Consider the following 26,780-nt stretch of genomic DNA (forward strand, 5'->3'; position numbering starts at 1 on the left):
GCTCACCTCCATCCTTGCTTCCCACCTCCTGTTTTCAGAACCCTGAGCCACACCATGCCAGGGCCCCCTTCCATACCCTTGCTGAGACTTTGCTGACTCCCTGTTCTCAGGCTTCGCCTTCTCTGGCTCTTCTTTGAGAGCCACCTCAAAGGTCACCCCCTTTGGGAAGCCTCCCCAGGTCTCCAGGGTACACACTGCTTCTGCCTCTATTTCTTCATATCCCTTTGTCCAGACCTTTGTGATTCCAGGACTCTTGTGATAATTGTTCATTTACTCTCCTCTATTGGACGTTGACAGTAACCCCTCCTGAATTATGTCTCCATACTCAACAACTGACAGTCCCTGGTAAACCACGGGCATCTGGAATATCTAGAGAATGAATAAAGACTACTTCATTGAGGCTTCTGGGACAACGTGTTAAAAGAAAAGGCAGGACCCCAAACTAAATATACTAACCTTCCTCCTAAACAGAGTGAACTCAAATCTGCAAAATAATAGATGAGAGAGAGAGAGAGAGAGAGAAAAAGAGAGAGAGAGAGAGAGAGGTAAGCAAACAAGCACAGAGCAAAGAGCGAAAGGAAATATGACTCTCAAAAATGGAATTACAGGGAAAGGCATAAATGGTGTTGGGAAAACTGGGTATCCACATGTAAAAGAATAAAACTGAGCCCTTGCTTTACACCCTATACAACAAGTAACTCAAAATGGATCAAAGAGCTAAGCATAAGTCCTAAAAGAATAAAACTCTTAGGGAAAAACATAGGAAAAAAACATAGGGCAAAAGATACATTATATTGAATTTCTTGGATATGACACCAAAAGCATGGGCAACAAAAGAAAATACAGATAAAATAGGCTGCATTAAAATTTTAAAATTTTGTGCATCAAAGGACACAACAAACAGAGTTAAAAGGCAACCCACACAATGGGAGGAAATATTTGCAAAACACATATCTGATAAAGAGTTAATATACAGAATATATAATAACACAACTCAATAACAACAACAAAAACTGATTTAAAAATGGGCAAAAATCTTGAATAAACATTTCTCTAAAGATGATATATAAATGGTCAATAAACACATGAAAAGATGCTCAACATCAAGAACCATTAGATAAATCAAATCAAAACCACAGTGAGATAACCACTTCACACTCATTAGGTTGGCTACTATCAAAAAAAAAAACAAAACAGAAGATAAAAAGTGTTGGCAAGGATGTGGAGAAATTGGAACCCTTTTGCACTATTCATGAGCATGTAAAATGGTGCAGCCACTATGAAAAACAGTATGGCAGTTCCTCATAAAATTATAAATAGAATTACCATATGATCTAACAATCCCAGGGTATATATACTCAAAAGAATTGAAAGCAGAGACGCAAAGAGATATTTGTACACCCGTGTTCATAGCAATACACACAATAGCCAAAAGGTAACAGAAACCTAAGTGCCTATCAACAGATGAATGGATAAACAAAATGTGGTATATCCATACAATGGAATATTATTCAACCTTAAAAATGGAGGAAATTCAGAGAAGATCCAAGATGGCAGATTAGGTAAACACTATGTCTACTACTTCCCAGGATCACACCAAAATTACAAATAAATTATAGAACAATCAACTTCACAAATCATCTGAAGACAAGCTAAACAGAACACCTATAACTAAAAATATAAAGAAGAGGCCACATCGAGACTGGTAGGAGGGGAAGACATGAAACAGTCTGGCCCCAAACCCACAGACAGTGGCTGAACACCGGGAGGGACACCTTGATGACAGAGGTTCCCCAGAAGAAGGAGGGGTCCCAGCCCCACACTGGTCTTCCCAGCCCAGGAGTCCTGTTCTGGGAAGAGGAGTCCCCACAACATCTGGCAGTGAAAATCAGCGAGGACTCTGTCAGTCCATCCCAGTGAGATGGAAGGTAGCTGGAAACCCAGACCACACACAGACTTACTCGTTTGCAAACACTCACTTGGTCTCCAATGGAGGGGTGGCAACTCAAGAGGTGCCAGAGACATACCGGGAAAGACTAAGTTGTGTGGCTTTGGGCCAAAGGCTGGAGGGACAGGAGCTATTGTTCCTGTGTGGAGCCTGCCTCACAGGTAGCCTACAGGAAGGCACCAACTTTTCTATTTGAACACTCCCCCAAAAGGCCAAATCTGAGACCACATTGGTCTGGTAAAATTCACACATGTGCACCACCTTTGTGATGCCCTGGGTCCTTGCCCTGCACTGCTAGTACTATATTGCTGGGGGCACTCCCAGCTCCTGGGTGCAGGCCTTGCCCACAAACTGCGGAAGCCTTTACAGTAGTGGATATCCCAAGGTGGCCCAGGGAACTCTGGGGGAGTGGGCAGTGCCTATGCCACAGCTGCTCTTGGGCAGCTCTCGGGGATCTGCGGGCCTGAGGCAAGCAATGGCGGGCCACAGTGTTCGCAGGGCAATTTTGCAAAGTGGTCGTGTGCCCGGCACTGGTGCAAAACCTGAAACTGCATTAACTTTGTAAAAACCACCGGCTACACCTCATGACTCCCTGGGACCCTGCCCCACCCAGCTTGGGCTGCATCACCAGAGGTACTCTCAACACCAACTCAAACAGCCTGGCCTGTGCACCTAAGGAGGCTCTTTCAACAGCTGAGCCTTACGAACAGCCAGCAGGTAGCAACAGGCCTGGGGGACCTGGCTCTTTTGCTAAGGCCCAATAATGATGGCAGCCAGCCTCAGTTCACAGCGAAGCCACCCCCACATGCCTACAGGTCCAGCACAGGCACAACCAACTGCATATAGCTTTGTAGCTCCTACCAAGTAGCCCCGGGCTGGGAACAAGCAAGGCTGAAATTGGCCTGCATGGGAGCCTCTCCCAAGAGACACCAGAAGCAACACACCCAGAGGCTGGCCTCAGACCACACCAGAGCACTACCTCGCTAACCCCAAAGAGTGATCTCAACAGACAAAAGAGCCCATGAAGGTTGATCTCCCTCTGAGGGGTCACCCCACACACACACAGCAGCTCCTACATTGTGGGCATAGCCAATCCTCACAGTCAGCCTGGGAGTCAATCCCACACACTAGCATGCTAAAAGCAATCAAGGCTCAGCTATGACAGAATACACACAACACACAAAAGGGACACTCCTGGAACAACAAGCATATGTGATCAGAAAGATTGTGCCCCTGGACCACACAGGACACCTACTACATAAAGCAAACACCTACTCCCAACAAAGACTGAGAGACATAGGAGATCTACCTAATACATAGAAGCAAACACAGAGAGGCAGCCAGAATGAGGAAACAAAGAAACATGTCCCAAATAAAAGAACAGAAGAAACCTCCAGAAATAAAACTATGAAATGGCTTTTCAGAAAGCCATTCAGAAATAAAGCTATAAAACCTACCAGAGTTTACAAAACTGGTTATAAGAATGCTTAAGGATGTGCTCGCTTCGGCAGCACATATACTAAAATAGAATGTTTAAGGAACTTAGTGAGAATTTCAATAAAGAGATAGAAAGCATAAAGAAGAACATAGAAACCATAAAAAAGGACCAGTCGGAAATAAAGGATACAATAACCGAAATGAAGAATACACTAGAAGGAATCAATAGCAAATTAGATGAAGCAGAGGATTGAATCAGCAATTTAAAAGACAAGGTAGAGGGAGGGAGATGGTAGATGAGGGTACACAGGGTCAAATATATGGTGATGGAAAGAGAACTGACTCGGGTGGTGAGCACACAATGTGATATATAAATAACATAGTACAGAATTGTACACTTAACACCCATATAATTTTACTAACCATTGTCATCCCAATAAGTTTTAATTAATTAATTAATTAATTAATTAATTAATTAAATTAAAGACATGATAGCAGAAAACACCCAACTGGAACAACAGAAAGAAAAAAAGAATTAAAAAAAAAAAAGATAGTTTAAGGGATCTTTGGGACATCAACCTTAACAACAATCACATCATAAGAGTACCCGAAGGAGAAGAGAGGGAGCAAGGAATTGAGAACCTATTTGAAGAAATAATGACTGAAAATTTCCCTAACCTGGAGAAGAAAATAGACATACAAGTCCAGGAAGCGCAGAGTCCCAAACAAGATGAACCCAAACAGGCCCACACCAAGACACATCAAAATTAAAATGGCAAAGGTTAAAGACAAAGAAAGAATCCTAAAAGCAGCAAGACAAACACAACTAGTTACTTACAAGGGAGTTCCCACAAGACTATCAGCTCATTTCTCAACAGAAACTTTGCAGGCCACAAGACAGTGGCAGGAAATATTCAAAGTGATGAAACGCAAGGACCTACAACCAAGACTACTCTACCCAGCAAGGCTATGATTGAATGAGAGATAAAGAGCTTACCAGACAAGAAAAAGATAAAGGAATTCATTACCACCAAGCCAATATTACAAGGAATGTTAAAAAGACTTTTTTAAGCAGAAGAAAGGAGAAAACAAAGAAGATAAAAAATATGAATAATAAAATGGCAATAGCTATGTACCTATCAATAATCACTTTAAATGTAAATAGATTAAATGCTCCAATCAAAAGACATAGGGTAACTGAATGGATAAGAAAATAAGACCATGAATATGCTGTCTAAAAGAAATCCACCTCAGATTGAAAGACACACATAGACTGAAAGTAAAGAAATGAAAAAAGATATTCCATGAAAATGGAAACGAGTAAAAATCTGGAGTAGTAATACTTATATCGGACAAAACGAAGACTATAATAAGAGACAAAGAAGGTCATTACATAATAATAAAAGACAAGTCCTCAACAAGAGGACATAACCCTAGTAAACATTTATGCACCCACCTATATATATATAAAACAAATAATGATCAACATAAAGGCAGAAAGTAACAGTAACACAATCACAGTAGGGAACTTTAACACCCCACTTACACGAATGGACAGATCTTCCAGACATAAAATCAACACTTTAACAGCAGCCTTAAATGACTCACTAAACCAGATGGATTTTATTGATATTTTTAGAGCATTTCACCACAAAGCAACAAAATATGCATTCTTTTCAAGTGCACATGGAACATTTTCCAAGATAGACCACATGTTAGGCCACAAAACAATTTAACATGATTGAAATCATATCAAGCACCTTCTCTGACCATAATGGTATGAAACTAGAAATCAATTGCAAGAAAAACAATACTGAAAAACACACAAATACATGGAAGCTACATAACATGCTACTAAATAATGAATGGGTCAACAATGAGATCAAGAAAGAAGTCTAAAGACACCCTGAGACAAATGAAAATGAAAACACAACAACCCAAAATCTATGAGACACAACGAAAGCAGTCTTAAGAGGGAAATTCATAGCAATGCAGGCCTACCTAAAGAAACAAGAAAATTCTCAAATCAACAGTCTAACTTTACACCTAAGAGAACTGGAAAAAGAACATCAAACAAAGCCCAAAGTGGGTACAAAGAAGGAAATAATAACGATCAGAGCAGAAATAGATGAAATAGAGGCTAAAAAAAATACGAAATATCAATGAAACCAAGAGCTGGTGTTTTGAAAAGATAAAATTGACAAACCTTTAACCAGACTCATTGAGAAAAAAAAGAGAGAACTTAAATAAACAAAATCAGAAATGAAAAAGGAGAAATGACAACAGACACCACACAAATACAAAATAAATAAATAAATAAAAATAAGAAAATACTACAAGCAAGTAACTATATGCCCAAGAAAATGGACAATCTGGAAGAAATGGATAAATTCCTAGAAGCATACAATCTTCTAAGGCTGAATCAAGAAGAAACAGAAAATCTGAACAGACCAATTACTACTAATGAAATTGAATCAGTAACCAATATGCTCCCAAAAAACAAAAGTCCTGGACCAGATGGCTTCACAGGCGAATTTTACTAAAGATTCAAAAAAGAATTAACACCTATTTTCTCAAACTATTCCAAAAAATTCAAGAGGAGGGAAGGCTCCTAACTTTATTCTACAAGGCCACCATTACCTTGATTCAAAAACCAGACAAAAACATTACAAAACATGCAAACTATGGGCCAATATCCCTAATGAACATAGACGCAAAAATCCTCAACAAAATATTAGCAAACCAAATTCAGCATTCATACATTTAAAAAGGTCATACACCATGATCAAGTGATATTCATTCCTAGTATGCAAGTTTGGTTCAATATCCACAAATCAATTAACTTGATATAATGCATAAACAAAATGAAAAATCAAATCATATGGTCATATCAATAGATGCAGAAAAAGCATTTGGCAAAATCCAGCTCCTATTGATGATACAAACTCTCAGTAAAGTGGGAATAAAGGGAACATAGCTCAACATAATAAAGGCCATCTATGACAAACCCACAGCTAATATCGTACTCAATGGGGAAAAGCTAAAAAACATTCTCCTTAAGATCAGGAACAAAACAAGGATGCTCATTTTCATCACTTTTATTCAACATAGTGCTGGAAATCCTAGCCACAGCAATCAGACAAGAAAAAGAAATAAAAGGCATCCAAATGAGAAAAGAAGAAGTAAAACTGTCATTATTTGCAGATGACATGATACTATATATAGAGAACCCCGAAGATTCCATCGAGAAACTATTAGAACTGATCAATGAATTTAGTAAAATAGCAGGATACAAAGTTAATATTCAGAAATCAGTTGCATTTTTACACACCAATAACGAACTATCAGAAAGAGAAATGAAGAAAACAATCCCACTTACAATTGCACCAGAAAAATAAAATACATAGGAATAAATTTAACCAAGGAAGTAAAACAGCTGTATTCAGGAAATTATAAAACATTGAAGAGAGAAATTAAAGAAAGTACAAATAAATGGAAACATATACCATGCTCATGGATAGGAAGAATTACTGTAGTTAAAATGTCCATACTATGCAAAGTAATATATAGATTCAACACAATCCCTATCCAAATACCAATGGCATTTTTTACAGAACTAGAACTAGAATCCTAAAATTTATATGGAACCATAAATGATTCTGAATAGTCATGGCAATCCTGAGAAAGAAGAACAAAGCTGGAGGTATCATGCTACCAGATATCAAACTATACTACAAGTCTATAGTAATCAGAACAGCATGGTATTGGCATAAAAACAGACATGTAGGTCAATGGAACAGAATAGAAAGCCCAGGAATAAATCCATGCTTTTATGGTCATTTAATCTATGACAAAGGAAGCAAAAACGTACATTGGGGTAAAGACAGTCTATTTAATAAATGATGCTGGGAAAACTGGACAGATACATGCAAAAAATGAAACTGGACCACCTTCTTACACTATGTACAAGAATAAACTCAAAATGGATTAAAAATTTAAATGTAAGACCTAAAACCATAAAAGTCCTAGAAGAAAATATAAGAAGTAAACTCTCAGACATTACCCTTAGTAATATTTTTACTGATATATCTCCTTGGGCAAGAGTAGTAAAAGAAAAAATAAACAAAAGGGACTACATCAAACTAAAAGGCTTTTTCACAGCAAAGGAAACTATCAACAAACAGAAGGACAATCTACTGAATGGGAGAAGATATTTGCCAATGATACATCTGATAAGGGGTTAATATCCAAATTTTATTTAAAAATCTCATACAACTCAACACCAGAAAAACCAAACAATCCAATTAAAAAATAAGCAGACAACCTGAATAGACATTTCGCCAAAGAGGACATACACATGGCCAATAGACATATGAAAAGATTCTCAACGTCACTAATCATCAGGGAAATGCAAATTAAAATCACAATGAGCCACCTGTCAGAGTGGCTGTCATCAATAAATCAACAAACAAGCGTTGGCGAGGAAGAGGAGAAAAGGGAACCCTCATGCACTGTTGATGGGATTGCAAATTGGTGCAGCCACTATGGAAAATGGTATGGAGGTTACCAAAAAAATTAAAAATAGAACTACTTTATGAACCAACAATTCCACTCCTGGGTATTTACTCAAAGAAATCCAAAACATTAATTCGAAAAAAATATATGCACCCTTCTGTGCACTGCAGTGCTACTCACAATAGTCAACATATGGAAACAGCTGAAATATCCATCAACAGACAATTAGATACAGAAATTGTGATACATTTATATTGTCGTACAACAGCCTAGCCAAATGTCCCTTCATGTCTTTCCTTAAGGAAAGAAGAGTTTGTGAAATTGTGCCTTTCTGGGACTCTGTTCCATCCTTTGTTTACACCTTATGTCTCTCTGTCTGGTCCCCAAAAGATGGTTTGCAGCCAAAGACGGGTAAGATATCTCACGGGAGATACAATCTAAGCCAGGCGGAACCGAGTGGGGACCCCAAATGAGTTGCCTTGGACAGGTATGGGAAGGGGCCTTGCCTCCCCTTCCCCCTGCTTGGGAAAGTCTATTGCCGGCTCTGGCTTTCCCCTTGCACCTGGTTTCACTTCTCTCAACAGAGTTGTTACAATGTGAAAGACATGATCCTGAAAAGGTACATACGTTAGGTAAAAACATCCTGGGACCTTGTGCTTCGACTGTTAACAGACAAAGGGTAACTGGAATAAACATTTTTCTGTTAGGAAGTCTGAGCCTCACAGACCTTGTAAGAAATAATGTTGCTTTCTTGTAGTTGTAGACCTCTCAATAAAAACCTCCAGCCAGCTTTATTCTGGGCTCCAGCCCTCCGAGACTGAGACCCCTGGTCTTCGGAGAGATTTAACTGCATTAAGTCTCTGGTTGTTTCTTGCTTAAAAACTTAACCCAAACCGCCCCTTCTCGCCTCCTCACTGCCCTTGTTACGCGGGACGCGACACATTTATACAATGGAGTATTACTCTGCCATAAAAAAGAATGAAATCTTACCATTTGCAACAACATGGATGGCCATAGAGGGTATTATGCTAAGGGAAATAAGTCAGACTGAGAAAGACAGATACCATATTATCTCACTTATATGTGGAATCTAAAGAACAGAATAAACAAACAAACAAAGCAGATTTAAATACAATCATAGATACAGAGAACAAACTGATGGTTGCTAGATGGGAGGGGGTTTTGAGGGATGGGTGAGAAAGGTGAAGGGATTAAGAAGTACAAATTGGTAGTCACAAAATAGTCATGGGGATATGAAAATACAGTCTGAGGAATATACTCAATAATGTTGTAAAAACTATGTGTGCCATCAGATGGGTACTAGACTTATCACTTCTTAAATTATATAAATGCCTAACCATTGCACTGTACACCTGAAACGAATACAAAATAATACTGAATGTCAACTATAATTAAAAATATATAAATAGTCACAGGATGTAGAGTACAGCATAGGGAATACAGTCAGTGGTATTGTCATAGCGATGTACAGTGTCAGATGGGTAGTAGATTGGTTGGAGTTATCACTTTGTGAGGGGTGTAAATGTCTAATCATTATGTTGTTTTGTACACCTGAAACTAATAATTTTTTTTAAATGGAGGAAATTCTGACACATGCTACAACATGGATGACCACTGAGGACATTATGCTAAATGAAACAAGTCATTCACAAAAGGAAAAATGCTGTATGATGCCTGATATGAGTTACCTAGGGGAGTCAAATTTCTAGACATAGAGTAGCAAGGTGGTTGCCAGGGGCTGTGGGGAGAGTGGGGAGTTAGTGTCTAATGAGGGGAGAGTTTCTGTTTTGCAAGATGAAAAGAGTCTGGAGATGACTAGTGGTGATGGTAGCACAACAATGTGATGTATTTCATACCACTGAACTGTACACTTAAAAGTGGTTAAGATGGTAATTTTATGTTATGTGTATTTTACCACAATAAAAAGAAGAAAATTTTTAAATTTAAAAAATGAAATTATAAATGATTTCTTTCTTTTCACTTTTCCGTATTTCCAAAGGAGCTCTAATATATATAATCGGGGAAAAAATAAACTTTTTCCTTCAAGAAAATGTGTTAGGCCCCTTTCACCTAAACATCTGGGCTGGCCACCAGAGCCCAAGCCTCTGCCAGTCCTAGGCCTGCTGGGCCACGGGCTTCCATCAGCTTTCTCTACCTGACACCAACATTTGGTTTCCATTCCCAACTCTTCACATAAGTCTTAGAGATCAGCTCCTGCTGGTTTCGAGTCCAGCGGAAAGAAAGTAGTTCTTGGGAGGGTCAGTTTACATCCCAAGAGGGTGGATTTGGCTCGACCAGTGGTGAGCTGCCTTGCCCAGACACCCCCAGGTCCCGGAGCCCATCCATCCTGCAGGCTACCCACCCACTGTCAGCAGGGCAGGCGAATTTCCTGGTACGGTAACCCAAGCCTCTCTCTGCTCCCGGCGGGCTCTGTTATTAATCTCAGGGCAGATCCTATGTCCGAAGCTCAGACAGCTGTCCCCACGTGCAGCTGCTCCAGGCCAGCAAGCAGATGACTTCCAGCATTACCACCTTCCTGCCAGTGACCTGGCAGAAAACTGGACTTTCCTGCCAAACCCCTTGCTCATGCAACTGCCTGGGCCCTCACACCACATCAGGGTCCACTGGGCTTCTTATTCACTCTCTGGTTCATTCCAGGTTAGAATGCAACTTCAGGCTCACGAACTCCTGAGCAACTTGGACTTCTCGGCCTGGAAGTAAACACAGCGGCGGCCCAGTTGGTCCTGGTGTAGTTGAATCAATGAGAGATTGTTTTAGCCCCCACTCCATGCTCGGCCCTGGGTTACCTGCCCTGGCAGACAAAGCCATGTAGGACAGGGCTCCTGACCCCGGGGGCATACAGCCAAGGTGCAGAACAAGCGCATGAAACAAAAGTACAGGAAGCCGGGCCAGAACCGGGGGAAGCTGCTCATGGCAGACACTCGGCCAGGTGCCACACAATCCAGAATACAGTTCGATCAGCTCCAGGGGACACTGCTCACACTGGATTCCAAGGGCAACACACACATTCCTGATTCAAATGGCTCACCTAATGCTCCCATAGGCACTGGCTTCGATTAGTCCCATCTCACAGATGTATAAACTGATGCAAGTTAACAGGAACTTGCCCACAGCTAGAGGGGCAGCCAAGTTTCTGACATATATTTGCCTGACTCCAAAGTTCTGAGTATTAGGTCTGTGCTATCAGGCCCGCCCACCACAGCTCAATTTGGCTGAGCCTTTGTAAACTGACCCACCCAACTCTGCACGGCCAGCAGATACCCACGCCCCACCCCCCTCAAGCATGAATTTAATTCTGGGTCTATATTGGCAGGTGCTAGGGATACAGTGATGAGCAAGGCAGACAATCCCCAGAATCTTCTCTGCTAGGGTGTCCCAAGATTCCACGCACTCATTATTTTGGCCCTCTGTATTCTCTAGGGCACAGCTGTCCCTCTGATTCCCCCACACGCTCACCAACAGGTGCAGAGGGACCAGAGGCAGCCTACACCGCCAGCCCCAGCCTATTTGAGGGAACTGGACGGCGAGCGCCTGGACTAAAAGACAGCTAGCATCAGCCTGTAAGAGTGTGTCAGGCCGGTCTGAAACATTGTTCTCTCACTCTTAGGAATGCTCTGGGCCAACTGCACTTTGGGGGGACAGCACCTACATGCGACACCTCTGTGGACGGACACAGGTTCATGTGTTTGGCTCTGCTAGTCAAGGTGGCCCTTGATTTTCATTTTAACTGTATCTCCCAGCGTAGGACAAGCTGGGCAGAGGGAGGAAGTAAACTCTCACACTCCCCACCCCCAGCTCAGCGTTTGGAGCCCCTCAAACAGATGCTGGGGAGACAGAGAAAAACCAAACAGAAGCTAACAGCTCGTGGTCTCGTCCAGCACTGTTTTCGGGAAAAATAAGTTGTTTCTGATGGCAGGAGGGGAGAGGACACATGGGCGATAATGGCAGAAACAATAGCCTGAAATCAGAACGACCAGCCCTACGAGGAGTCTAGAAACCACAGGCCATTATTGGGCTTTTTATTTAATAAACAGGGGAAGGCAGGGGAGGGAAAGGTAGGTGAATCCAGGCTACCCTGACACCATGAAATGTGCTTTCTATAAACCAAGAAGCAAGGCAAAGATATTATCATCTTTTAACCATGTCCTGGACCCACACACCATCTGCCTCTCTTCAGAGTGAACAAGGATGAGAGAAGAGAGAGCAGAGGAGATGATTATGCATGGGACCTAAGCACCACCCACTTGCCAGACCCCCTTTCTCTCTGCTTGACTTCTGTCATCCTTTGTAAGAAACACAAAGCACCTTCCTTCCAGCTCAACCAAGGTTTTGACTCACACGATAACACACATACACACACACACACACACACACACACACACACACACAATGACACACACACCCATTGGGAGACTATAGGATTCCCTACGTCGAGAATCCTCAAGAATCACCTGAAAAAGCAATAAAATATTTTTTAAAATGCATGAAGGTAGCTGGATATAAAGTCAACAGTTTTCCTATTTGCCAGACATAAACATTTACAAATGTCAAGGAACAAAAGGAACTCGTTCATGATAGCAATAAAAACTATAAAATGCCGCAGAAAATCTAACAAGATCTAGATAAATGGAGCGGTATACCTTGTTCTCGAAAAACACAACATTATAAACACTGAATTCTATTAATCCGCAAGTCAACACAACCTAGATCAAAACCCCAACAGACAGCATGTTTGATAGAACTAGAAGAAATGATTCTACAATTCACCCCAAATGAAAAATGTACAAGGACAGCTAAGATGATTTTGATAAAGATGAGCAGTGAAGGAAGAATTGCTCTATCAACTAACAAAACATACAATAAAGATTAAAATAGTGTGGTTTTTGCACCAGATCAGGTTAAAAGTTCAGAAGAAGGATTATCCATGTATATAGGGAAATTGAGTATATGATGAAAGTGGCATTTCAAATTATTGGTAAAGAATGGATTATTTAATAGAAATGTGTGTTTGGGGGGGTTGGGCGGGAACTAAAGTTAAACACTACCTCACAGCCTATGCAAAAACGTGTGTGGAAAGGTCATGCTTTTATCATGATTCTTCACACAAGGCTGAATCTTAACAGGCTTTTGTTGCTCAAAGCCACTTTCGTCCTTAATACTGTTTGAAATCTAGGATCAGTCTAACTCTTCAAGGCCCCAAATGTCTGATGTATCTTTCCCTTTTCATTTCTGTTTGTACAGTAGGCTGAATAATGGCCCTCAAAGGGGTCTTCATCCTAATCGCTGGAACCTGTGAATATGTTTCTTTGGGTTTTGTTGTGTTTTTTTTTTTTTGGGGGGGGGGGAGTTGTTTTGTTTCGTTTTTGTTTTTTTAAGGCGGGTGTGCAGCTCACAGTGCCCCATGTGGGGATCGAACCGGCAACCTTGGTGTTATCAGCATCACACTGTAACCAACTGAGCTCATCGGCCACCCCTGTGAATATGTTTTCTTAGATGGGAAAAAGGGCTTTGCAGACGTGCTTAAGGATTTGGAGGACGGAAAATGATCTGGATCACCTGGGTGGGCCTCACCTAATCACCAGGGTCCTCATAAGATGGAAGGCAGAAGGATCAGAGTCAGAGAGAAAGGAAATGTTGGAAAGAGAGCATGGAGGATGCCCTTTGAAGACGGACGAAGGAGCTATAAGTCAAGGAATGCCAGCAGCTTCTAGAAGCTGGAAAAAGCAAGGAAATAGCCTCTTCCCTGGAGCCTCCAGAAGGATCAGTCCTTGGAATACCTTTCAGCCCAGTGAGACCTATTTCGGCCTTCTGACCTTGACAATTGTAAGAAGTCAAGTTGTGTTGTTTCAAGCCACAAAGTTTACGGTCATTTGTTAGAGCAGCAACAGGAAACTAATACAGCTTGCAAAGTGGTTTGTTCTCTCTGGATATTCTCTGTAATCAGGCACTCTGCGAGAACCTAGAGGTACAATGCCAAATAAGACAGATGGGATCCCTGCCCTCAGAGAATTTACAGCCTTAGGGTAGACAATTATTAACTAATTATCAATTGATTAATTATAGGATTGATATATAATCCTAGAATTATATATTACAGTTATCATGAGCCTCTAAGTCAGAGAACAAGCTCTGAAGGCATTTAACAAAGGGCCCTGACCTCACCTTCGGGGCCAGCAAAAGTTTCCCTGAAGATGTGATGTGTTAAGCTGATCTCTGAGCTGTGATCTCTGAGAAGTTAGCTAGGCCAAGAGAAAACAAAGACTGATCTAGGTGGTGCAAAGGCCCTGAGGCAGGAAGTGGCTTGAAGTTAAAAGGCAAACTTGGTGGTGAGCAGAGCACCCAGAGAGACAAGGGGTGAAGACAGAGATCTCTCTCAGCCCCTGAAGTAGGGGTCTCTCCCACCTGCTCAGCTGCTTCTCCAGGGAAACCCACATGTTCAGTGCTCTTGCGTGAAGAGTTTCAGGGTCTGATTTAATTATCATCATCACTGTGGAACAAATGAGAGGAAGGGCATGGCAAACCCTGTAGAGGCCCAGGATTTCATAACCCCAGAAATGGGGGGAGAGGGAGAGGTGCCCAGTCAGGCTGAGATCTCTGAGACCCCAAGAACCTTGTGACCAAGTCCATCACAGAGGGACAGGAAGAGGGAAGTGCTGATTTCCTAGATAAGCCCTTCTAGGGGAGCAGGAATGACAAAAATGTCAGATGCCAGAGGCAACTGGCTGGGGCATAGACAGCCGGAGCCAAATCAGAAGGAAACTGCCACCTTCCCACAAAGGCTTCCCAAATGCGAATGGCAGGCCCAGGGTGTATAACAGGCCCTGATGCCTCCAGGGGACAGCAGGGTGGCAGGGTGGGCAGGCAGCCTGCAGCAAGGCCTCATTCCAGAGGCTACCCCCTAGAGAAGAGAGAAGCCTGAGCCTTTCACAATGGCACCAAGCAGAGAAGACTCTGCTGGGCCTCCTAGTGCTACGAACTGGGCTTCTCAGCAAATGCCACACAGTCCCTATCCTTCCAAAAGTGGGGAGGAGTGGGGGGCCAGAAACTTTTAAACAAAGACATAAAGTATTTGAGCTGCAAACCGCAGCCCTTCATGGGTGCGAACAACTTACACACACACACACACACACACACACACCCTCCAGCAAGTGTTGGTGCGCCCCAATTTTGTTCAGAGAGGTAGCAGTAGAGTGAGGGAGATGTAAATCTGTAAAGCGGGGCCTTTATCCAGTGAGCAGGAACCGCTGAGTAATAATTAGTCTGCATATTTAACCCATTTCCTCATTTGATCTCAGCCCAATCCTATTAGTTTCATGTTACTTGTGAGGCACCGAGTCAATGAGGGAAGTGCCTCTTTGACTGTGGGTCCCCTGGCAAGTCATGACAGGCCAGCTGCAGGAGACTCGCCAGAAAAAGCACTTGGGGCTCCCTTGGCTGTCACACCCCTTGGGACACGAAGTTTGGTAGAACTCCTTGGCCCCTGACCTCACCATAGGCATTTCGGGCTCCCAGGCCCTCTAACCTGCTCCCCATTCTCATTCTGGGGGTGAGCTCACCTTTTTGTTCTTCCTCCAGTGGCTGTGCTTCCACTGGGAGCGAGGCCAGCCCCCCACTCCTCACTCGAAGCCTTGAAAACCTGAGCAGGAGTCCCAAGGGACCTTCGATTCTGTATTCCTCTGGCTCCCCCAAAGCACCAGGGTAGGTGACTGCACGCTGAGGTTGGAAACAACCCTGGCGAGAGAGCTTAGGGCCAGCTCCCAAGGGTGAGGGGCAGTATAAACTGCTGAGGCATCTAACCTTCACCCAGCGTTTCCCAAAGCACATCATCTGGCACACCATCTTAATGAAACGCTCCCTGGAAAAGGTGCTGGTGGCTTCACACGTCTGTGAAATTCCCCATTTCCCAAGCTTTGCGAGGCCCATCAGCACACTGCCCGCTCTGGGAAAGCCTTTATCATTTTACGAGGCTGCATAGTGTTTACAAGATATTGTCCTAAGCACTTTAATAATAGTAACTCAATTTAGGCCCCAGAACAACCTGATAAAGTAAATGTTATGATCATCCCCGTTTTACAGATGGGGACACTGAGGCACAAAGAGGTCAGGTGATTCAAGCAGGGCCACCCAGAGCAGGGATTCAGACCCAGGCAGCCTGGCTCCAGAGCCTGCTCTTCACACCCTCCCTTTTTATTAAGGAAACTCTTGAGTTTGTTTCACAAGCACTTCCAAGCTTCTTCTCATAACTCCCATTAACACCTGACAGAACAAGCTCCGGAAACATCCAGGCAGGGGGAGCTGGCAAAGGTCAGCAGGCAGCCTGGCCAGCTCTGACCTTTTGCAGATCATTCTGGAGGCAGCTGGGGGTGGGGCAGACAGCAAGGCGCGAGCCTGTGGGAGCCCCCTCTTCTCTCCCCGAGTGTTACAGAATTAACCTGGACTATGTCCAGCTCCTTTCAAGGTGGTCTCGTACAGGCCACCGAAGAGAAACATCTAGAGCCTGGTTTCTGGGACAAGAAAAGGAAGACCAGGGAAGAAAGGCTGGGACCTCTGACTCCTCTGAGGGGAGAACAGTATGCCGTGTGTCTTGTTCCATAGGATCTGCTGCAGGATTCCCGAAAATCCTCTAACAGTTAGTTATTGTTACTCTATTCCCCCGCCCCAGGCAGAGTTGGTTGGGGTCCAGCTCACACACTCTCGAAGCGGCAATGAAGTGTCGGACCAGTTCAAGCCAAGAGAAGCCTGGAGTGGTGTTCTTATTGCCATAGGAATTGTTTCTCTGGGAATGGATTTTAAAATAACAGACAAGCTGGGGTGGGGGAGAGAGAGTGAGATGAAGGGAGAGGAGATTCAGAAAACCCTGGGGCCTAGGAAAAGGCCATTCAGTGTGATTTTCAGGAAAACTCCCCCTTTTCCACCCACTCCTACTTCAAAGGAAGAAGCAGGAACCCCTAAAGCGTGTGGCCTCCGTGGCTCTTCTAAATGTGGTTTCCAGAACTGGCCTGGTGGGGACAAAGGGAAGACAAGGCTTCTCTCCAGGACCCTTCAGAATGACAGAACTGCATGGGGGCAGAGGCCATGGTCTCAGTTTCCCAGAGGAGAGAAGTCAAGGCATTCGTTCATTCATTCACGCAACAAGCAGCCATGGAATACCTGGTATATGCAAGCCAGGTGTTGGATGCTAAAATTTGGCTACAAAACCCCGTGGAGGAAAAACATAAGTGTTTTACAAAAACACAGGGTGCATGACTGCCTTTCTGTCAAAACCGAGAAAACACTGAAGAGTCTTTGCTATGTTCTCAGAAGCAAGCAGCCGTCCCCCAGCAGCCCCCAAGCATTGGGAGGGCCAGGAGCCCCACTTTGCAACCTGTCCCTGCCTATCCCCAGTCCACAGAGTGACGGGGTACTGCCAGCTGCGGACTCTGAGCGCTCCTCTCCCCCTGTTCCATCGCCACTGCCTCTGCAACTTCAGGTCTCCATACACTGTTAGCTGGCCTCCCTCCTCTGGTTCTTCTTCTCTGCCTCGTCTTCCCCCACCAGCAAAGCTGGCACCAGACCCAATTTGATCCTGAATTGACATAAAACCCAAGCTCCTTAGGGTGGCAGAAAAGGGACTTTGCACACAGGCTCGAAAGGCTCAGCCTGCCCCCTGCCTGCCCGCAGCCCACACTCCAGCCATTCGGAGCTCAACTGCACTAACCACATGTCAGGCGTGTCACGCCTCCCTGCCCTCACATGGTTGTTCTGTTCACCCAAAATGTACGCCCCAGTCACTGCTGAGACCACCCTGCTCATCCTGTAAGACCCACTTAACACGTGACTCCTATATGCTCCTTGGCATATAGCCCTATCCACCAGGCCAGCGTTTCCCAACACCTGGCGTCTGGAACACCATCCTAACAAAGGGTTCCATGGCTTCCTGTGTTGTGACAATCCCATCCTTCCGACATTGCAAAGCACATTAGCACACTACACGTCACAAACCCTAATAGGGTTCACTACATGTTTTCTTAAGCACTTTATTAACTCACTTAAGCCCTAGAACAACCTTCTGAAGTAAATACTATGATCATCCCTATTTTACGAGGGAGAAAACTGAGTTACAAAGACACCCAAACTCCCACACACCTTAACTCCCCTAGACAAGTAACTGCTCACATGTCCCTTGCCTGCCCACCCCACTTTGCACACATTTGTACCAAATTCCACACTTGCTCACGGGTCTGCCTTCCTCAACCAGTCTCTGAGCTCATCAAGGGCAGAGGCTGGATCTGAATCATTAATCATCTCACTACCCCCAGCCCCAGCGCCAAGTACACAGTAGGTGCTTCATAGTAACTTCTTGAAATAAGGCACCAGGGTACCTGTGCAGGCCTTGGGGCAGTGCCCCTACCCTCCCATTTCAGTCCCCAGCTCCAGCCTGCCTACTGTGGGTCCAGTGAAGGTTGGGCAGTTAAGTGCCAGGCCTGGATAAGCTCACATTCCCAAGAGGCAGGGGTGTGTGGTGGGCAGCGCAGGCTCATGCACTCATGTCCCCGGGCAGGACAGTCAGGGCCACGCTAAGACATAAACAGGTAGGAGAAATGATTCCATCTGCGGGGAAGGGAGGTGGGAAGTGAGTTCTCAGGACCCAAACCACAATCAGTCATAGATACAAGAGGCGCAGGAAGCTGCCCACAGACAGGTGAACAGAGCAAGGAGGTCAGTCTGGGAAGACTTCCTGAAGGAGGGGTGTTTGTGACTGTCCCAGAAGAGGGTGGAGCCGAGGTATGGGAGAGGCGTTGGAGTGAGGAGGGGACACTTCATCACCTCAGCTTAGCCGAGGCAATAAGCAAGAGACTTCAGAGTCAGAGATCATCTGGAGGTCCAGGTGCACGCGCATGTGTGCACACGTGCGCAGGAACTGAGGAGTGCGGGAAGCAGAGTGCCCTGCGTTCCCCCAGGAAGTGGGGTCTCCCACAGCAGGTCTTAACCTGAAGGGGCTGTGGAATCCATTTTCTGAGTCTTGGCAAGCACTTTTTTATGAAATACAATAAAAAAGACAGTATCACATATGGTAACAGTAAGCATTATTTCGTGAAACTTGTTTCAGATGTGTATGTGTGCGTGCGTCGGCAGGCATGCTCAGTCACCATATAAAAGGTATTTCTTATTATGGGTCATGATGAAAGAATCTCAAGAAACTCTGTTCTCCATGCAGTGCTTCCTAAACCTGGCTGCACCAAAAGAAGCACCTGGGAGGCCATTAAAACCCATCTCCAGGCTCTGCACTTCCTGAGTGAGGGATAGGGCTGGCTATCCAATTCTTTTATCTCCCCAGTTCGTCATGATGAGCCCATCAGCGCTCTGCTTCTTTAGGGGATGCTCTTCCTAGCATGGGAGCAAGACCAACTAAATAATTTGTAGGACTCAGTGCAAATAAAAAACTGGAGATGGGGGTGGCCGGGCAATTCAGTTGGTTAGAGCGTGGTGCTGATAACACCAAGGTTGCCGGTTCAATCCCTGCAAGGGACACTGGGAGCTGCACCCTCCTTTAAAAAAAGAGCTGGAGAGAATGTGCCATTAAAAGTACTAAACCACCAGCCAGAGGCAGAGGTGGCAGCAGTCATTGGGCAGGGGTGGACAGGTGGAAGCCAGTGGACCTGGGGTGCCAGAGGGTGCGAAGCAAGCAGCTGCGAACCTCCCCAGGGAGGGGTTAGGAGGCGGTGTGAGGTGGAACATGACACAAGCTGACGATCAAGTCCCAGAGTATGCTCCTTGTTCTCATCAGACTTCACTTACAAAGCACATATTTAAAAATAAGAGTATTGAGAATTTCAAGATGGTGAGCACAAAGCATTAAACTCCAAGCATGGGACTCTGCTTAGCAAAAGGCTCTGGACTCTGCACTGGTCAAATGGTCCTGCCTAGGGAGACATGAATGCAGGGGGGAGACTAGGAGGGAGAGACAAAGGGAAGAAGGAGAAGTGGGGAGAGAGACAAGTCCCGCTGCAGCAGTGTCGTGTCAGGGATCAGACCCTTTCCTAAACTGACTTGCCAGAGAGTTTCTAAATGGAAAACAAAAAGCAGTCGCAAGTTCTGAATTCCATGCCATGACTTCTTAGAATCGGCTGAAAATGGGCAAAATCCCTGAACAGAATAGTCGTGTTTCAAAAAGAGCAGAAATGAGTCCCTGTGAGCAATCCTGGAGCATTCCCTCCTGAAGCACCTTGTTATTTTTGAAAGGAGTCTATACGTCTAGGACCACTGTGTGACTGATGCCATGGGGACTGAAGAGTGACCCTCAGTAGGACCCACACCCACTCTACCGTCATGGTCTTGGTGGGTCCCTGGTGGATGCAATTGGGTTCACTCAACACAATCAGCAGAGCCGAACTCTATTTTGAGCCCTGGGTGATGTCCCCTTGGCACTCACAGTTTACCGAGGGGTGAAGAGCAGTTAAGGCAGGAAAGATAGGAGAAGGAAACATTTAAGAAGGAACGCAAACAACTTAACTCAGTCACTGTGATACAGCTTTTATGACTGAGGACATTTGGTGACAAGTCATCCAACTTTCGAAGGTTTGGAATACACATGTCCTCACTCCATCCGCAGGGCTACCTCTACATCTCCCCAGAGGTGACATTTACACAGAACTGCCTTCAACCTGGGCAAGAAGAGCCTCACCCTCTGCGCTGTGCTTTCAAGGGCCCCACTTCCAGCCACGCCCCTCCCCACAGGGCAAGGAGACTATGCGGCCAAGAGCACATGACCCCCAGCGCCCACACCCCACTTGTAGACTAAGCGCAGGTACCCAAGGACCTGGAATTCCTTCCCCAAACAGCTGAGTACAAGGTATGGCCATGTGGCAGATGTTAGGGTGGGGGAGGGGTCTGGATTAGGGCCAAAGTGTCCACAATATGTGTGTACCAGGGGCAAGGAGTCAGCTGGGACAAGAAGGAAAGTGAAGGGTGGCTCTCCCTGCACCACTGGGTCCAGGACAAAATTCAAGGGAGACAGGGCTTCTAAACATGAGCCTGGCCCCCTGGGTCATTAGGAGGGTGTGTTTGTCAAAGTCAATGAGAGAATATATTTTATTTAACAGTTTGTAAACTTAATAACTTTTAAATATTGAGACATATGGTATGTGGGTAGTCATCTGTACCCTGGCCTCCAGCCCCGCAAATGTTAGAGATGGCCAGGGCTTCCAGGTGGTATAGGCCAGAGAAGTCTACTCTCATCCCCGCAAGGCCATTTTGATCCGGCATCAATATAGTGGCTTCTTCAAAATGTGTCCCAAGGAAAAAGTGCTGGTGGGAATGCAAAATGGTGTAACCCCTCTGGCAGGTGATTTGACACCATCTAGCAGAATTACGTATGTCTTTACACTTTCACTCAGAAAACCCACTTTAAAAAATATATTCTACTAAGGATTCATTAGCGAAAATATGAAATAAATAATGCACAATAACGTAATGTGGCATTATATGTGACACAAAAGATTAGAAAAACACAATGTCTCTCAGTAGGGGACGAGCTGAATAAACTGCATGGAGCTGTGAAAATGAATGCAGGAGACATGAAAAGTTCTGGACAGGAACGGTGCTGATGGTTGCACAATACTATGAATGTATTTAATACCACTGAACTGTACATTTAAAGATGGTTAAGATGGTAAATTTTGCAATGTGTATTTTAACCACAATTTAAAAAATTGTGAAAACAAAATATGAATGCAGAAGGTATCTATGCCCTGATATAGAACAGTCTCCATAGCATATTGTAAAGCAAAAAAAAAAAAAAAAAAGCCAAGCACTTTTTAAGAAAAGGAGGAGGCAGATTCACACACACACAAACACACACACTTACATTTGCAAAAAGAAACAATGGAAAGATAAACTGAAAAACAATTCAAAACATGGCTACCTACAAATAGTAGATAATGGGAAAATTACTTATACAAGTATTCCAGTAATTAAATGAAAAAGAAATGTCAATTAGAATAGGATCATTTTGCAACCTTTCACAAAATAATGATGTAGAGAAAGATCACAAGGCAGGGAGATGACCAGACATTGTTAGATGATTCTTGATGGACGACTAGTACACAACCAAAGAGATAATTTTGACAAAATAATAATAATGATAATAATAATGATAGAGGAAGAGGAGAAGAAGCAAAATCCAATCAAGCCTCTCTATCCTATTTTTAGTTTTCTGGAAATACCGAAGACAGAGAAACATGTTAACAGGTACCATGAGGATATAATCAACAAACTGCTGAACAAGGAAAACCCTATATCGGGCCTAGTTTCTTCAACCAATAAATTGCAAGGAAAAGAGAAACATACAGGGGGAAACCTGCAGGCAGGGGTGTTCTGGTGAATAACACCCAGCTCTCTCGGAAAAGACATCGTGTCCTCCCATACCAGTCACCTCGGGCTGCCGTAACAAAATACCATAGACTGAGTGGCTGAAGCAACACACATTTATTTCTCAGATCTGGAGGTTAGGGAATCCAAGGTCAAAGTGCTGGTAGATTCCATTCTTGGTGAGCACCCTCTTCCTGGCTTGGAGACAGATGCCTGCTCTCTGTGTCTTCACGTGGCAGAGAGAAAAAGAGGCGGGGGGACCTCTGATCTTTCTCCTTCTTCTTATAAAAACACTAACCCCATCATGGGGCCCTACCCTCATGACCTTGTCTAAATATAATCACCTCCCAAAGATGGTACTTCCAAATGCCATCACATTGCAGGTAAGGCTTCAACACATGAAATTGGGGGGAGCACAGCATTCAGTTCACAACACACCCTGATATGATATGATAAATTGGACCTATGAAGCATTCTTGCCCCCCCCAAAAAAAGAGATATTAAATCTAATCAAATCTTTACATCTCATTACCAATATAAAAGAGATACAGGGAGTCGAGGATCAAATTAATTACACCACTTGGAAGCAATTAGCCAAATCTAGAACATGGGTATTCTACTGGACAACAGGCCTTCAACAAATCATGTCATGGGGGGAAAAGCACTCTTGTTAAAGAGAAAGGACTCTTCTACATCAAAAGAGACTAAAGAGACACAACAACCAATAAGTGGACTTTATTTTGATCCAAATTTGAACAAAGAATAAAGAAATTTTTTTGTTAGAGAAATCTGAATGTGGATTGAACTTTAAATCCAATAATAAGGAATAAATAATAATAATGAGGAGGAGGTAGAGGAGGAGGAGTAGTAGTAGAGGTAGTAGGGAATGATTGTGAGTTTCATAGATGTAGTAACGGCATGGTGGTAAGGAATCAGGTGAACACCATCTGACAATTAAGTTCGCAAACTCATTGCAACCATGTTGCTAACCTTTTTTGATATCAGAGGGATTATTCATTATGAATTTGTACCAACTGAACAAACAGTTAACCAAGTTGACTATTTGGAAGTGCTGAAAAGGCTGCGTGAAAAAGGTAGACGACCTGAACTTTTCTCCAACAACTCATGGCTCTTGCATCACGACAATGCACCAGCTCACACGGCACTGTCTGTGAGGGAGTTTTTAGCCAGTAAACAAGTACTGTATTGGAACACCCTCCCTACTCACCTGATCTGGCCCCCAATGACTTCTTTCTTTCCTTAAGATAAAGAAAATATTGAAAGGAAGACATTTTGATGACGTTCAGGACATCTAGGGTAATTCAATGACAGCTTTGATGGCCATTCCAGACAGAATTCAAAAAGTTGCTTTGAAGGGTGGGTTAGGTGCTGTCATCAGGGCATAGCTTCCCAAGGGGAGTACTTCGAAGTTGACCGTAGTGATATTCAGCAATGAGGTATGTAGCACTTTTTCTAGAATAAATTCACAAACTTAATTGTCTGACCTCATATACTGAATATTACCAGTGGAATGAACAAGAGTCTGGGATTTATTTTAAAATGCTACACATGCATGAGCATATACACATACAAAAAGTATTTGGGGAGGGAAGGTGAAATAAGTGTGGCAAAATGTAATGGTTGGCAAATCTCAGAGAGGGTCCATCCACTTGTGCGTAGGCTTGAAAGTTTCTATTGAAAAAATTTAAATACAGTATTTTTTTTTAAATGTCCCACAAATCAGAATGTTCAGCTTCAGAGAGAATAGTGGTTCTTAACGGTGCAATTTTGCCCTTCAGGGGACATCTGGCAGTATCTAGGGACATTTCTGGTTGTCACAGTTGCGAAGTAGAGTCTGTGCTACTGGCCTTTAGTGGGTAGAAGCCAGGGCAGCTGCTGAACATTCTGCAATGCACAGACGGTCCCACAGCAAAGGACTATCCAGTCTACCATGTCAAGGGCACTCAAGGAGAAACCTTGAGATAGAGGTAAGCAGACTGTTTCAGGTGCTCCCAGGAGGGCATCTAGCTCAGCAGGGGAAGACATTCCAAGAAAATGAAATAGCATATGCAAAGAAACAGAGGCATGAGAGAAATAACTAATACCGCGTAGCTATATTAGGATGGGCTTTAAAAAGCCAACCTTTGGGCCGGCCTGGTGGCTCAGGGGGTTGAAGCTCTGTGTTCCTAAATCCAAAGGCTGCCGGTTCGATTCCCAGATGGGCCAGTGGGCTCTCAACCACAGGTTGCCAGTTCAACTCCTGGAGTCCCGCAAGGGATGGTGGGCTCCGCCCCCTGCAACTAGCAACGCTCCTCACACCCCAAATCCTGGTCTCCATAGAGTACTCAGCATGCAGACCCAGAAACAGGCTCAGGGAAGTTAAAGAATTTGTACAAATCCACATTATGAATTAGGGCAGCACCAGAGTCCCCACCCCATTGCGGTGAGAGGAGCAGTGGCCTTTAGATCCATAGGGAGGCCCTACCCTGGACAAGGAGGCCCTACCCTGGGGCCCTTCACTTGAGAGGACCCTGCTCTGGTCTCCTCTAGCTGTGCCCCTCCCGTGAGATGACGAGTCTGAGGGCCCAAGAGAAAGCAGCCACCCAGGCTCCTGCCTCCTTCTACACCTGGGTCTGGGGACCCAGGTTCCCTGCCCAAAAGGCTCTGAGCCTAATTCCAGGGCCATTTCTCCCAGGCCATCCTGCCAGGGCAGACCCCCACAGCCAGTGTGCCCATTCCTAGGCCAAGGGGTGTGGACATGCAGGTTGGGTGGTGCATAAGCCTGTGCATAAGGCCATTCACAGTGTAGGAGGAATCCAGGGTAGAGAATGGGCCCGGGGCCAGCACCTCCCCTTGCCACCATCTTCCAGTCCAGAATTCTAAGGCATCTAAGAACTCCTCATTTGAACCTGGCTTTCCAGGTCATTGCAAAGGTATACTCATCAAGGTTGGAGGACAGAACCTACTTATTTAAACATCGGTAGCTTAATTCACAGCCTGTAGATATTTAGCCCTATGGTATGTGGCTTCCATTTGTCCTTGGGCCTCAGACCCTATAGAGGAGTAAGTGTTTTGTGGAATGAGCACCATTCTTCAGGAAAGAAGCAAAAAGGAACGCTGTTTTTTGTCCATGGACCCACTCTCTGGATATATTCATTCTCTCCTCTGCTGAAACCCAGCAGGTCCCACAGCTCTTCTGGTTTCTCTTAGTCAGAAGAATACTCTCACTCCAGTAACTAATACAGTGTTTCCCCAAAAATAAGACCTAGCTGAACAATCAGCTCTAATGCGTTTTTTGGAGCAAAAATTAATATAAGATCCGGTATTATATTATATTATATTATATTATGTTAAAGATCCAGTCTTATTTTACTATAATTATTTTATTATAAAATTATTATAGTAAAATAATTATTTTACTATAATTTTTGCTCCAAACACACTTAGATAATTTAAGTAATTTGCTCAGCAGCATGTGGCTACCTATCCACCATGTTTCCCCAAAAATAAAACCTAGCCAGACAATCAGCTCTAATGCGTCTTTTGGAGCAAAAAAAAAATTGATATAAGACCAGTATTATATTCGGTATTATATTATATTTGGTATTATATTATATTTGGTATTATATTATATTACATTATATTATATTACATTATACCCGGTCTTATATTGTATTATATTATATAAGACCCGATCTTATAGTAAAATAAAACTGGGTCTTATATTAATTTTTGCTCCAAAAGACCCATTAGAGCTGATTGTCCGGCTAGGTCTTTTCAGGGAAACACAGTATTAAACTTTATATTTTATCCAGGTTAAAACTTCTCCCCGCTCCAGCTGAGGATGAGGTACAGGCCCTTCTCCAGTCTCATTCATTGTGCCCTGAGCTCTGATCACCAGCTGCTGTTTTAGCCCCTTTTGGGTTGAATACAGAGGTAAGGAGGAGACAACAGACAAGACCCCTGCTACACATCTGTGGGAGGGAGGAAGGGAGGAAAGGAAGAAGGGAGGGAGGGAGGGAGGGAGCGAGGGAGGGAGGGAGGGAAGGAAAGAGGTGAGTGAGATTTGCATACTTTACAGAGTGTCACAAACTTACTAGAGTAGAATGGAAGAACTGGGGCTGGAAGTTGGGGTGTTGGATCCTTCGTGCAGCCCTCCAGTCAATTAATGTTCCATTTCCCTTCATCTTTTATTTGGCATCTGAACAGCTGTGTGGCTGGCGAAAACCATTAGTGGCCCATACACAGGGCTTCAAGATTCTACTGGAAACAGCCCTCTGAGGTATTGGCGTTCTCTTCTTTTTGCCAAAATAGCTTAAACAATGGGGTCCACCCTGGGCTTCTGACAGAGATGACCAGAGCCAAACACCCCTGGGTAAGGCAAGATGCCCCCAGCACTCGTTGCCTGGCCCAGGAAGGTGGGGACAGGCACACACACGAGTACACACACACACACACACACACACACAGAAGGGAGAACACAAACCAC

General features: G+C 44.1%; 1 protein-coding gene across 2 annotated transcripts in view; it reads right to left on the reverse strand.

The window, feature by feature from the left end:
- Window positions 1–26,780, reverse strand: part of COL26A1 (collagen type XXVI alpha 1 chain) — a 193,802-nt gene that overhangs the window by 164,421 nt on the left and 2,601 nt on the right. The window lies entirely within an intron of this gene.

The sequence above is a fragment of the Rhinolophus hipposideros genome (assembly GCF_964194185.1).
Source record: "Rhinolophus hipposideros genome assembly, chromosome: 7".
Taxonomy (NCBI): Eukaryota; Metazoa; Chordata; class Mammalia; order Chiroptera; family Rhinolophidae; genus Rhinolophus; species Rhinolophus hipposideros.